This window comes from Pongo abelii, chromosome 7, assembly GCF_028885655.2.
Source record: "Pongo abelii isolate AG06213 chromosome 7, NHGRI_mPonAbe1-v2.0_pri, whole genome shotgun sequence".
Lineage (NCBI taxonomy): Eukaryota > Metazoa > Chordata > Mammalia > Primates > Hominidae > Pongo > Pongo abelii.
Genome location: NC_071992.2, coordinates 25,242,046 through 25,253,874, shown reverse-complemented (window position 1 = coordinate 25,253,874; position 11,829 = coordinate 25,242,046). Strand labels below are relative to the sequence as shown.

At 48.4% G+C, this 11,829-nt stretch overlaps 1 protein-coding gene across 2 annotated transcripts in view; it reads left to right on the top strand.

Annotated features, from left to right (window-relative positions):
- The first annotated feature begins 7,937 nt into the window (after positions 1-7,937).
- The window catches only part of LOXL2 (lysyl oxidase like 2), a 104,705-nt gene continuing 100,813 nt past the window's right edge, over positions 7,938-11,829 (top strand). Inside the window, exon 1 of one of the 2 annotated variants that reach the window (XM_024251416.3) lies at positions 7,938-9,879. The gene's annotated coding sequence lies outside the window, so the exon portion shown is untranslated. Of the gene's footprint in view, positions 10,302-11,829 lie in introns of both variants that reach the window. The other variant, XM_063726590.1, reaches the window with a different exon arrangement.

Genomic DNA, 11,829 nt, shown 5'->3' with positions numbered 1-11,829 from the left:
TATAGTGAGACCCCGTCTCTAAACATAAATAAATAATTATGTATATTATTAAGTGAAAGAGACCCCTCTTGGAAAGTCTACATACTGTATGACTCCCACTATGGGACACTCTGGAGTTGGCAAAACTATGGAGATGGTGAAAAGATCCGTGGTTGCCAGGGATTATGGGGAAGGGAGGGGTAAAAAGGTGGCACACAGGGAATTTTTAGGGCCGTGAAACCATTCTACGTGATGCTGCAGTGATGGATAGATTTCTGAAAATCCATTGAATGTACAACACAAAAAATCAGCCCTAATGTAAACTGCGGACTTCAGTTAATAATAACGTGTCCATACCGGCTTGTCAGTTGTGATAAATGTACCAGCAAAATGCAAGATGAAAATAGCAGAGGAAACTCACTGTGTATGAGGGGCATATGGGAGCTCTCTACATTTTCTGTTTATTTTTTTCTGTAAATCTAAAACTGCTCTTAAAATTTTTAAAGAATCATAACTAGAAAAAAGCTGTCAATGTGAAGCTAACAAGTCACGTCCATGTAAATTAGTTTAAAACTGAGTGGCACTTGCTGTCTGCCAGGCATTGGGCTCTGAGCACTTCACACGCATACATTCATTTCAGCCTTACAGGAATCCTATGAGGTCCCTCCCTATTTTTACAGGTGAGAAAACTGAGGCCCAGTGAAGTTAAATAACTTGCTCAGTTATGGTTAGTAAGTGGAAGAGCTGTGATTCAAACCCAGGCAGTGTTGCTCTAGCTACTGTACTCTAAACCACATATTACCCCGCATTACTTTTCCCCAAACTTTTCATTTTATTTTATGTCTTTTTTTTTTTTTTTTTTTTTTTTTTGAGACAGAGTCTGGCTCTGTCGCCCAGGCTGAAGTGCAGTGACGCGATCTTGGCTTACTGCAAGCTCCGCCTCCTGGGTTCACGCAATTCTCCTGCCTCAGCCTCTGGAGTAGCTGGGACTACAGGTGCCTGCCAACACGCCTGGCTAATTTTTTGTATTTTTAGTAGAAACGGTGTTTCACCGTGTTAGCCAGGATGGTCTCGATTTCCTGACCTTGTGATCCGCCCATCTCAGCCTCCCAAAGTGCTGGAATTACAGGCGTGAGCCACCACGCCCAGCCTATTTCATTTATTTATTTACAGATGGGATCTTGCTATGTTGCCCAGGCTGGAGTGCAATGGCATCATCATAGTTCACTGCAGTCTTCACCTCCTGGGATCAAGCTATCCTCCCATCTCAGCCTCCCAAAGTGCTGGGATTACATACAGGCATGAGCTATCAAGCCTGGACCAAACTTTTCATTTTAAAAGAGGATAGAAAAGGGGCACCCAAGGGACTAATTTTTAAAATCAACTTTATTATGGAGTAATTTACCTAAAATAAAGTCACCCATTTTAAGTGTTCAGTTTCATGAGTTTGGGACAAACACATATGCTAATATAAACACCACCATAATCAAGGAATAGGCCATTTCCATCACCACAGAAAGCTCCCTCATGCTCCTTCCCAGGCCACCTCACCCACCTCCAGCCTCAGGCCACCAGTGATCTGCTTTCAGTCCCTGCCGTTTATTTTAGACTTTTCTAGAGTTTTCTAGAGTCATGACTGGATCATACAGTATGTCTCCCTTTTGTGGCTGGCTTTTTTGTGCATGTCAGAGTTGGAGGCAGGCATCCTGATATGTTTGAGATTCAACTATACTGTTTGCTATGGTTTGAATGTGTCCGCCAGAGTTCATATGTTGGAAACTTAACCCCCAATGCATCAGAGCTGGGTGTTGGGGTCTGATAAGAGGTGACTAGGTCATGACAGCTCTGCCTTCATGAATGAATTAATGTTATTTTGAGAGTGAGCTTTCTGTAAAGGGAACTCTGGCCCCCTCTTGCTCTCTCGCTTGCTCTGCCTTCCAAGTGCCATGCCCTTGGACTTCCCAGCCTCCAGAACCATGAGTCAAATATATTTCTGTTCATTTTAAATTACCAAGTCTGTGGTATTCTGTTTTAGCAACAGAAAATGGACTAAAACACTGTTGCATGTATTGATAGTTCGCTCAAAGGAACTAATTTCTAATTGCAAGATTACAGATATGGTAATCCCCAGGAGAGGAAAGCACACTTTTTTTATTATTACAAATAGGACCTTCCCAGGCTGCTTGAGTTGTACTGATCCTGGTCCCGCTTCAAAGCAGGGGAGGCACTGAGTGATGTCACCCTGAACTGGACCCCAAATGGGCTCCAAGCATAGGAAGTTGTTGGAGGGATTGAGTCACTCCCAACCCAAGCCGATGATGGAAGGGGCAAGTTAGTCGTGGAACCTGGTCTCATGGAAGGCTTCTCCCTCCCAGACTGAATTTTATTCTTTGCTGAATACAGAGGACTGCCCTGCATAGCTTTCTTCATTAGAGAAAGCTATGAGAAGCTTTGAGCTCCTCCAAGTAAACTGTTTCGTACTCTCAAACAGGCTGTTAATGATGACGATTAATAATACATTAAGCAAAAGAAGGCCAGGTGCAGTGACTCATGCTTGTAATCCCAGCACTTTGGAAGGCCGAGGCAGTTGAATCACTTGAGGTCAGGAGTTAGAGACCAGCCTGACCAACATGGTGAAACCCCATGTCTACTAAAAATACACACACACACACACACACACACACACACACACACAAATTAGCCGAGCGTGGTGACGCACGCCTGTAATCCCAGCTACTCAGGAAGGTGAGGCAGGAGAATCGCTTGAACCCAGGAGGTGGAGGTTGCAGTGAGCCGAGATCGCATCACTGCACTCCAGCCTGGGCAACAAGAGTGAAACTCTGTCTTAAAATATATATATAATAACAATAATAATAATAAATTAAGCAAAAGAAAAGGAAAGGGATGAAGTTAGCACACTGTGGTTGACAGAATAATTTTACATCCTAGAAAACAGATTAAATGAAATTACACTTTTCAATGTAAAAACGTTGTGTTTCCTGGGAAAAAGGCAGATGTGTCCTAACCAGTCCTGACTGCACACATATGCAATTTACAATTGTGCTTTCTGAGCAGATTTGGAACTCTCCTGGGGTTTAGCTGACCTGGGTCTAGGTCTGTTCTCAGCACCCCTGCTAAAGCCTCCTAGGGAAGGTGCTCGGGTTGACAGCTCTCTGGGCCTCTGGTTCCATGTCTGTAAACAAGATGCTTGGAGCACAATTTCTCAAGTTACCTGGCGGCTCTTTAGATCTTAACCCTTTAAATCTCTAGAATTTTAGGGTTTTAACCCCATTGGTATAGCTTGGCCCTGAAGAGAGCAAGCGCACATTGCCGTGTGAGAGAGAGACCACTAAGGGGCGCTGCTTCCTCGGAGGAGGCGGGAGTTCTCCCCCTCCTCCGCATTCTCTCCTCTGATGAAACCACACTCATCAAAAGTGGTTGTGATAGAATGCTCAGATTTGGAATGATGAGAAACACGGAAGCCACATCATAGGAACTGATAGATATCTGGCCAACACAGGAACACTGGAATATGTGATCTACGTGACCATCCCCTTCCCAAGGCCGGATCGAACACCCACCCCTTGACATACACCAACGTTAATTGCTTAATGACACGAGGAATTACATTCTGAAAAATTCGTCATTAGGCGATTTTGTCATTGTGCAAACATCACAGAGTGTACTTATGCAACCCTAGGTGTTATAGCTTACTACACTCCTAGGGTATATGGGATAGCCTGTTGCTCCTACACTACAGATTTGTATAGCATATGAGTGTTCTGAATACTGCAGGCATTTGTAATACAGTGGTAAGTATTTGGGTATCTAAACATATCTAAACATAGAAAAGATACAATTAAAAAAAATGATAAGGCCAGGCACGGTGGCTCACGCCTGTAATCCCAGCATTTTGGGAGGCCGAGGCGGGCGGATCACGAAGTCAGGAGATCGAGACCATCCTGGCTAACATGGTGAAACCTCGTCTCTACTAAAAATACTAAAAATTAGCCGGACGTGATGGCGGGCGCCCGTAGTCCCAGCTACTCCAGGGGCTCAGACAGGAGAATGGGGTGAACCCGGGAGGCAGAGCTTGCAGTGAGCCAAGATCGCGTCACTGCAGCCTGGGCAACAGAGCCAGACTCCGTCTCAAAAACAAAAAACAGAAAACAAACAAACAAAAAAGACAGACCAGTTTAGGGAAGGCATTTGCGACGAAGGGAGCTTGCAGGACTGGAAGTTGCTTTGGCTGAGTCAGGGAGCGCGTGGTGAGTGAATGTACACTGTACACTGCTGTGGGCTTTATAAACACGGCACACTTAGGCTACACTCAATTTATACATAATATTTCTTTTTTCAATAATCAATTAGCCTGAGCTTACTGTAACTCTTTTACTTTATAAACTTTTTAGTTTTTAAAACATTTTTTGACTCTTGTAATAACACAGCTTAAAACACAAACACTTTGTACAGCTGTACCAAATTTTTAAATTTCTTTAGTATTCTGTAAGCTTTTTTTCTATTTTAAAAATTATTTATTTTTGTCTGTGTTGTAAACTTTTCTGTTAAAAACTAAGACACAAACACACACATTAGCCTAGGCCCACACAGGATCAGGATCATCAGTGTCAGTCCTCCACCTCCACATCTTGGTCCACTGGAAGGTCTTCAGGGTCGTTAACAGACATGGAGCTGTCATCTCCTAGGACAACAATGCCTTCTTCTGGATACTTCCTGAAGGACCCGACTGAGGATGTTTTACAGTTAGGCTTTTTTTTTTTTTTTTTTTTTGAGATGGAGTCTCACTCTGTCACCGAGGCTGGAGTGCAGTGGCACAATCTCGTCTCACTACAACCTCCACCTCCCGGGTTCAAGTGATTCTCCTACCTCAGCCTCTCGAGTAACTGGGATTACAGGCGCCCGCCACCATGCCTGGGCTAATTTTTATATTTTTTAGTAGAGACAGGGTTTCACCATGTTGGCCAGGCTGGTCTCGAACTCCTGACCACAGGTCATCTGCCCGCCTTGGCCTCCCAAAGTGATGGGATAACAGGCATGAGCCACTGCACCCGGACAGCTTTTTTTTTAATAAGTAAAGTACACCCTAAAATAACAATTAAAAGTATAGTATAGTAAATACATAAGCCAGTACCATAGTGATTTATTATCATTATCAATTATTATGTACTATACATAGTGACATGTGCTAGACTGTCATGACTGGCAGCTTGTAGGTTGTTTACACCAACATCACTACAAACACATGAATAATTTATTGCATGACAATGTCACAACAGCTATGGTGTCAATAGGAGAGAGAAATTTTTCAGCTCTATTATAACATTATGAGACCACCAAGTGATACGAGACCGCCAACATATACCTGGACCGTCATTGACTGAAATGTCATTATGCGGCACATGACTGTATTTGCAAATCACTTTCCCAGATGACTGGATCAATGTTTGGTTGGTTGGTTGGTTGGTTGATTGGTTCCCCATTTAATGTAACAAATAGACCATATGGAACCTCTTCTGCAGTTCTATAAATTTAACTACTCGTTTCTGCATTTTTATTCATCTAAGTAATCATTACTAATACCTATTAAAATTATTCCTACTTTCCCACTTCATCAGACGGGCCTTCCCTGGCCACCCCTACTGGACTAGCACCTGAGCCTCCTTCACCTTCTGTCCTCACCAGCTTTAGTTTTCTCTGTAGCACTCTGTCACCACCCGACTCCCACATTTCCTCATTTCTGTGTCATTGTGTCTTGTCAGTCTCCTACTCTGGCATATAAGCACCATGAAGGCACAGACCGGCTACAGCATTCGCTGGGCCTCCCTGGAGCCTCAGGCTATGCCTACTGGGACATGTTATGCTTCTTTCAATCTAAGTCAGTCCAGACTGGTAGGAGAGTGATTTGGCAAGAGAGTGCAAAAGCCAAGGGGAAAAAAAAGAAAGAATCGCCTCTAGCCTTTGACTCAGTAATCACATTCTGGGAATGGATCCTAATGCAGTAATTCACATGACCCCTGGGGATGGCGTGGACAGGAGGTGTTGCCTTCCCTCTCCCTGTGTGGGGTCTGAAGCCCTGAGGGACAAGGAGTCACTGTGCCCTCCTCAAAGATGCCCTCCTCCCAACGCAACATTTATTGTATAAGCACCATACGAGGGACTGTTCTGAGTCTGAGCCCATTCAGTCCTTTTACTCCTTTGGAGCTTTTTTTATTTTAACAGATATGGCTTTGTCAGTTCAAATGCAGCCTTGACTTCCTGGGCTCAAGTGATCCTCCTGCCTCAGCCCCCCGAAGTAGCTAGGACTACAAGCCCATACCACCACGCCTGGCTAATTTTTATATTTTTTGTAGAGACAGGGTTTTGCCATGTTGCCCAGGCTGGTCTCAAACTCCTGGACTCAAGCAACCCACCCACCTTGGCCTCCCACAGTGCTGAGATTACAAGCATAAGCCACTCCACCCAACCTCTTAGGAGCATTTTGAGTGAGGCGCTTCTTACAGATGAAGCATGTGAAGGAAAAGGGAGTTCACATCAGTTAATGGTGGAGCCAAGATTTGAACCCAGGCCCCCTGACTGCACAAGCACGCCCTGAACCTACTGTGCGACTCTGCCTCTGCAGCAGTGCAGGACCTGAGTGGTGGGGGTGGCAGGGTGGGAGATGTATCCAGACTTACAGACATAAGGCATCCCGCCATCATTTTGTTTCATCTGGGACAAGGGTCTACTGCTGTCCTGAAGTAGTCTCCCAGGTCTTGATTTCAGTTCAACAAAAGGGCATCAATAAAACAGTCAGTGCAAACTTCAAATACTCTACTCATTTTCTCTTGGAAGTGAGGACATGGTAAGGCAGAGATGGACTTACTGAGGCCTCCAGTGTGGGCCACTAATACTTGCTGGACGAGCCAAGCTCCTTTTGGTTCTCCCAGCTCGGCCATTCACTGCCTCTGTGACGCTGGGAAAATCACTTCTCTGAGCCAGGGCTTTTTCATCTGTAACAATTAGCAGGAACCACACTGTACCCAATCAATAAATATTACTTTCACAGGGGTAATTGTCATGGCGTAATTTACACTAGCAAAAAGCTGTGAACAACTGAATATCCAATAATGGAGAATGACTCCATTGCACAGTAATTTCAGACCAGAACTGTCTAAAACCATTAAAAATTACATTGAAAAATTAACACAATGATATAGTAAAAAAAAATCAGAGGCCGGGTGAAGTGGCTCACGTCTGTAATCCCAGCACTTTGGGAGGCAGAGGTGGCTGGATCACTTGAAACCAGGAGTTCGAGGCCAGCCTGGCCAGCATGGTGAAACCCTGTCTCTACCAAAAATACAAAAACTAGCCACACGTGGTGGCACATGCCTGTAATCCCAGCTACTCGGGAGGCTGAGACAGACTCGGGAAGCTGAACCTGGGAGGGGGAGGTTGCAGTGAGCCAAGATTGCACCACTGAACTCCAGCTTGGGAGTCAGAGCTACAGTCTGTCTCAAAAAAAAAAAAAAAAAAAAAAAAATCAGGATACAAAAGCCGTAACTACAATTTGGTTGAACAAATATTCTGAAGGAAAGACTCCAAACAGTAGGTGTTTATGGGTGATAAGACACCAGAGTGACAATTTCTTCCTTATATTTTTACATATCTTCTGAATATTTCACAAGAAGTTTGCTTTTCTTTATAACAGACGAAAGATTATTTACAAAGTTGGTCTCCTTTCATTTTCTACCTTATTGGTGAATGCTTTAGCAGGAGGGAGTAGGACTAGAAGTGGAAGGATGGGAGATGGGGAAAGGGGAGAGCTCAGTTTCACCAGCATTTATTGAGCATCTGGTATGTCCAGGCACTGTGTAGGATGTGATAGCTGAGTGAAAGCTCAATAACCAGGCATTACTGTGCACAGAAGGCAAGGGAATGTCACGTTCAAAGGTCCTGGGGGTGTGAAATAGAAGGCTTATAGGAGCACAGAAAGTAAGGCCCAGGTGGAGAGGTGAGACGTGGTTGGGAGTTGAGCAGACTGGAAATGCCCCAGAGGCCCTGTCAGCTTAATCAAGGGATTCAGATTACATTTTTTTTTTTGAGACGGAGTCTCCCTCTGTCCCCCGGGCTGGAGTACAGTGGCGCAATCTCGGCTCACTGCAAGCTCTGCCTCCTGGGTTCACCCCATTCTCCTGCCTCAGCCTTCCGAGTAGCTGGGACTACAGGTGCCTGCCACCACGCCCGGTTAATTTTTTGTATTTTTAGTAGAGACGGGGTTTCACCGTGTTAGCCAGGATGGTCTCGATCTCCTGACCTTGTGATCTGCCCGCCTCGGCCTCCCAAAGTTCTGGGATTACAGGCGTGAGCCACCGCTCCCGGCCAGGATTCAGATTACATTTTGAGGACCCTGGAGCCACGGAGGATTTTTTTAAATTTTTAATTGAAATTTTATTGGGTGTATTAAGTTCTATACAATTTTATCACCTGTGTGGTTTTCTGTATCTCAAGACACTGAATAGTTCCACCACCACAAAGATCCCTCCCCCTACCTTTGATAACTACACCCCCTTCCTCTGACCCTTTCCCTCTACTGCCCACCAGAGCCAGGGACTGATCAGTGGGGAGGGTAAGGAGGAGGCAATGGAGAAGACCCCATATCTGCCTGGGAGAGCTCACAGGGGTCAAGGTGGACTGTGAGTTGCAGTGCCAAGTTTGGGGCTTGCCAGGTTAGCTATGGCCATGGGAATGTCCGGTGAAAGTCTTTAAATATCCATGGCTTAGGAGGGAAGCCTGGGCTGGAGGTGAGATTTGGGAGGGGTTTGTCTCGTCAGGGGGTGGAGTAAGAGAGGACTGAGGAAGAAGCCGCCTTTCAGGTGACAGTCTACTTCTGCACAGGGGTCCCTTGTTTTGCAGCTAGCTGCCTCCTTGGGACTGGCAAAGCCCTGCTCTTGCTTAAGGAGCCCTCTCTGTGCAGAGGGCTCTCCCAGCATGCCCATCCCCCATCCGGAGCCTCAGAGCCAGGCACAGGAGGTCCTTCTGCACAATGGCCACGCGTTAGCTGTGTCCTGTTCAATCCCCAAGCACAGGGCTTGTTAATCCCAGCCCTGCCATTCCAGGAAGGACCCCAGAGGTCACGGAATCCAAAGCGTTGAATTTACAAAGAAGAAAACTAGTCCTCAGAGAAGAGGCTTGGCCAAGGCCATAGATGTGATCTGCTGGCCGAAAGGGGGCTGTTTGTTTACTGGTTCAGGATCCGTTTTCCCCCTACAGGAAAAGGGAGGTGAAACCCAGGCGAGATGGGTGCAAGTTTCTGAACACTTTCATTCGGCAGCTTTAATTGAGCGTGTACTATGTGCCAGGGAGGGCCAGGGTTTTCGGGATAGGAGGTGGACAAGGCACGGGCCCTAAGGCTGGTGGATAAGGACATCGAAGGGTTAAATTCTGGGACCGCTGCGGGGAGGAAGGGATAGAGGAATCTCCCGAGGAAAGGCCCCCTTCCCGGCATCTCAGGCTCCGGAAACCCGGGCGCGAGGAGCCTGGGAAGGGCTGCCCCGCAGGCCTTGGCCTCCCCCGCGGAGCTCCCTCTGGCCCTGGGAGTGGCCGCTCTCGAATTACAACAAAAGAGGCCGGAGGCCGGGCCTGCCGCGGCGGCCGCCTTCGGGGAAGGGGGTGGGTCCGGGGAGGGGTTTGCCATCCTCCTGTAGTTAAAAGTAAGGGGGAAAAGAGTAAACGCGCAACTCCAGCGCGCGACTACCTACACTTGGTGCTTGCTTTCTCCAGCCATCGGAGACCACAGCCGCCCCCTCTGCTCGAGAAAGGGGCTCAGCGGCGGCGGAAGCGGAGGGAGACCACCGTGGAGAGCGCGGTCCCAGCCCGGCCACTGCGGATCCCTGAAACCAAGTGAGAGCCCTTCCCGCGCCACCCCCTCCCCGAAGCGGTTCGCGAAAAAGCGGGAGCGTCCCTGTGGGGTCTCCAGGCTTCGTCCTGCGCGGGGCTGCCTCTCGACAGTGCCTGGGGGTGCCCAAAGACTTCTTGCGGGGAGCGATGCGAGGACGTGCAGGCTAACGGGTCCTCCTGCCGCCCCGGGCGGCCCCGCCCAACCCCATCTCGTAGGGGCCGGGCGCGGCGCGGCTGCTGGCGCGCCCGGGGAGCGAGGCGCTGTGTCCCTTGATCGTCCCGAGCGCCCGTAATCAGGCGGGACAGAGCCCGTCGAGTCTCTGTGCGCGCTGGGCGTGTTGGAGAGTGCAGCGTGGCTCCAGGGACAGCGTCTCCGGAGTCCTGGCTTTGAGGAGTGAGGCACGCGGGGGACGGGTCGGGAGACAGTGAGTGCCCTCGGGGCTGTGGTTTTGGGGATGTAGAGCGTGCTGGGCTGGGACGGAGTGGGGGCGGGGACCCCGGGGGCTGCGCCCGGGAGCTGTAGCGCCCACTGCTTGAACCCGGTTCAACCCCCAGCCTGCTCGAAAGGCTGTTGGGAGCGCGGGAGCGCCGTGAGTCCTGCGGGAGCAGAGGCGCGCTCGGCACGCCAGGTATGCACTCCCAAGTCGCCCTGCCTCTCCGGGGACCAGGGACCCTCTCCCGCCGTCATCACCTAGAAGCCCTGGAGTTGGAAAGAACGGGCACGAGCGAACCCACGGCTACAGCTGATCCCAATCTTGAGCCGTTGGTCCCGCGGTCTGAAGTGCCTACAACTTTTACGCAGGCGCTTTGCCCACTGCGCCCCTTCTCACCAGCCCAAATCTGGAAGCCCTCTGGGTGTGGCTGCCTGCTCGAGGTGTCCCAGGAATCAGCGCTGGAATAGAGATGATTGGGAGAACAAGCGAGGTTCCCTCCTCTCCGTGCCCGAGCTAAGACCATCAAAAAACAGCCGGAGTGCGGGGCGGGGCGGGGCGAGGGTGTGAGGAAGAGAACACCGCAGAACATGGCGAGGGAGGGGGCTGAACTACTCAATATGGTTAGGAAACCCCAAGTCCTGATGAGGGGAGAGATGTGCATGACAGAAACATGCTCCAAATTAGTTTCGTCCCTAAGATCTTGAAACTGCAGAGATCTCAAAAACAATACTTTTTTTTTTTTTCTCCCAGAGGAAGAAAAACGCTGAGGCTCACAGTCACTGGGTTAGTCACTGGGGACTGAAACCCGTACCTCTTACTCCAGGTCCCTCCCCTACACCACTGCTAGCCTGTCCGTCCTGGAACCCCAAAACAACATTTGTCATCTTTGGTGGAATGAATTAGTTATTGATGGTGTATCATGTACTTAATGGTCAGGGGCGAGGTTTAGGGTAGAAGAGGAAGAGTTCATTTCCCTGGTCAGTTCCCAGATAAGTGACTGACTCACTGGATCCTAACTTGACTAAATTTTTAATCTTTCTCCTCACCTTTCTCCCGTTCCTCTTCCTGGTCCCTAGTATCTGCCCTGGAATGGCCACCAGACCCATGACAAAATGCGTGCTCCCCATGGGCCCCGGTGGCTACTAAGGCTCTCCCCAAAGAAATTGATTCTCACTAATCTGTGCGCGCGCGCACGTTTGTGTATGCATGTGTGCACGTGTATGTGTGTGCACATGTATGTGTGCATGCGTGTGTGTCCACACTAGTGTGTTTGTGCATGTGTGTGCACCGGTGTGTGTTTATATGCGCACACAGGTGTGTGTGTGCACGCAGTATGTGCGTGTGTGTACGTGTGTGTGCGTATGTATTCCTGTGTGCATGTGTGCACACCTGTATGTGTGTATATGTGTATTTGTGTTTGTGTGCATGTTTGCATGTGTATGTGCGTTTGTGCACTTGTGTGTATGTGTGTGCATATGTGTGCACGTGTGTATGTATGTGTGTGTGTATGTATGTGTGT